Below are 2,907 nucleotides of genomic sequence, written 5' to 3' on the forward strand. Positions count from 1 at the left end.
ACGGTGGAGGGGTGCCCGTGGAGGGGTGGTTGAACAGTAGCCGGTGGAGTAGCACGCGGTGGAGGCTGGATGAACAGGAGCCCGTGGAGGCTGGAGGAGGTCGACGGTAGCCCGTGGAGGCTGGAGGAGGTCGACAGTAGCCCGTGGAGGCTGGAGGAGGTCGACGGTGGAGATGAACAGTATCCCATGGAGTCCCGTTTTGCGGTACGCCACACCCCTCCTGATGAACATGACCCCCGTTTCGACCGCACGAGGTCCGTTTCGTCCGTTTTGCGGTACGCCACACCCCTCCAGATCAACATGACCCTCGTTTCGACCGTAGGAGGTCCGTTTCCTCCATTTTGCGGTACGCCACACCCCTCCCGATCAACAGGACCCCCGTTTGGACCGTAGGAGGTCCGTTTCCTCCGTTCTGTGGTACGCCAGGCCTCGTTTCCATCGCCTGTTCCGCCCAAGCCCTCCCGATGAACATGACCACGCATTCCGTTCTGACCCAGCCGGTTGGCTCCCACGCGTTCTGTTGCCTCCCGATGAACACGACGCATTCCGTTGCCTCCCGATGAACATGATACATTCCGTTGCCTCCCCATGAACACGACGCATTCCGTTGCCTCCCCATGAACACGACGACGATGATGTTTCTCCGTTCCGACCCAGCCATGTACACGAGCCCTCGCCATATGTATGCGCGAGTAGGCGTTCGAGACCTCGCCCGTATGTACACATACGTGGCCGTATTTTCTTTCTTGCACCCTGGCCGCTGTACGTACATGTACATGCTACGTGCGCGCCTCTACTACGACACGTGCGCGCCTCTACATCCACCAGTATATATGTACGTACATGTTCGCGACCAGAATGACAACACTACGTACGCTTCGACCAGGTGGGTCCCGACTGTCAGGCACTTCCTTGCGTGCGAAGATGTAGCTGGTGGGTCCCAGCAGTCAGGGGGCGAATCATTTTTTCGGACGCACTTCCTTGCGTGCGAAGATGTAGCTGGTGGGTCCCAGCAATCAGGGGCGAATCGTTTTTTTTTCCCGGACGCACTTCCTTGCATGTGAAGATGTAGCTGGTGGGTCCTAGTAGTCAGGCGAAAATACTTTTTCATGAAATACAGTGGCCCGTCCGGTGGGTCCCAGCTGTCAGGTGGAGGAATCATTATTTTCTGCATAATAAGGAGGCACTTCCTTGCTGCGGCTGTGGACCCAGCTATCAGCCTCTCCACGTACAGTCCACGTCCGATGGAAGTCGTTCCTTGACCATGTTGACCACGCCGTGCCGAGAGCACCAGGGCGGTGGACGACGGCGAGGCCTAGGAAGGGGACGACGCGGAGCCGGGGAATACACGGAAGTGGAAGCCCGCGCGGAGAGGAGTACGAGGGTTCACTGGTTCGGCTGCGGTGTGAGGCTGCCGTCGCCGCAGGGCCTGGCCAGCAGTGGGAATAGTAGGGGGCGGTGAGGCCTCCGCCATAGCACATCCAGCCACGGGAGGCAGGAGCATGCGGCACGACCGGTGCTGCTTTGGGCGGTTGGAGCAAGAAGACCAGAGGTTGAAGAAGCACTACGGCCGTTGGATGGACATCGTACGGTCACTGGAGCTAGAATCATTTATATTGACTAAGTTGACAAAACCCTCCATCCTCGTCAACTTAGTAGGCCCACAAGTCAGCCTCCCACCAAGGTGGGTCCCAGCTAGCAGGGGGTATTCATTTTTTTGTGCGTAATAAGGAGGCACTTCCGGTGGGTCCGAGCTGACAGCAGGGGGAACGTTTTTTTCGCAAAATACGGTGGCCCGTCGGGTGGGTCCCAGCAGTTAGGGGCAAACGTTTTTTTCGCGAAATACTGGTGGGCGTCCGGTGGGTCCCTGCTGTCAGGTGGAGGAATAATAATTTTCCGCGTAATAAGGAGGCACTTCCTTGCGGCTGCCATGGACCTAGCTGTTAGCCTCTCCACGTATAGTATTCTTTCGATGGAATTCGGTCGTTGACCACATTGACCATGCCGCGCCGAAAGCACCACAGCGGTGGACGATGGCAAGGCCTAGGAAGGGGACGATGTGGAGCCGGGGCAGACGCGACAGTGGATGCCCATGCGGAGAGGAGTACGAGGGTTCACTGGTTCGGCTGCGCTGCTGTCGCCGCAGAATAACAGGGGGTGTGGGTGAGTGGAGTGGAGGGATGGCCTGGCCAGTGGTGGGAGTAGTATGGGGGCGGTAAGGCCTCCGCGGCATCATAGCCGGCCACGGGAGGCAGGAGCAGGCGGCACGACCGGCGTTGCTTTGGGAGGCTGGAGCAAGAAGACCAGAGGTTGAAGAAGCACTACGGCCGTTGGATGGACATCGTACGGTCAGTCGAGCTAGAATCGTGCATATTGACTAAGTTGACAAAGCCCTTCGTCCCCGTCAACTTAGTAGGCCCACTATACTGGGTCCCAGCTAGCAGGGGGAGTATTCATTTTTTTGTGCGTAATAAGGAGGTACTTCCTTGCGTGCGAAGATATAGCTGGTGGGTCCGAGCTGTCAGCGACGGAAACGTTTTTTTCGCGAAATACAGAGGCCCTTTCTGTGGGTCCCAGATGTCAGGTGGAGGAATCATTATTTTGCGCGTAATAAGGAGGCATTTCCTTGCATGCAATCATGGACCCAGCTGTCAGCCTCTCCACGTACAGTCCACTTCAGATGCATGTCGGTCGTTGACCATGTTGACCACGCCACGCCGAGAGCACCATGGCGGTGGACGACGGCGAGGCCTAGGAAGGGAACGATACGGAGGCAGGGAAGACTCGGCATTTTTTTTGTTTCCCACGCGGAGGGGAGTACGACTGTACGAGGGTTTACTGGTTCGTCTGCCGTCGCCAGAGAATAACAGCAGGTGTGGGTGAGTAGAGGGATGGCTAGGCCAGCGA

Source organism: Triticum dicoccoides, chromosome 4A (assembly GCF_002162155.2).
Source record: "Triticum dicoccoides isolate Atlit2015 ecotype Zavitan chromosome 4A, WEW_v2.0, whole genome shotgun sequence".
Taxonomy (NCBI): Eukaryota; Viridiplantae; Streptophyta; class Magnoliopsida; order Poales; family Poaceae; genus Triticum; species Triticum dicoccoides.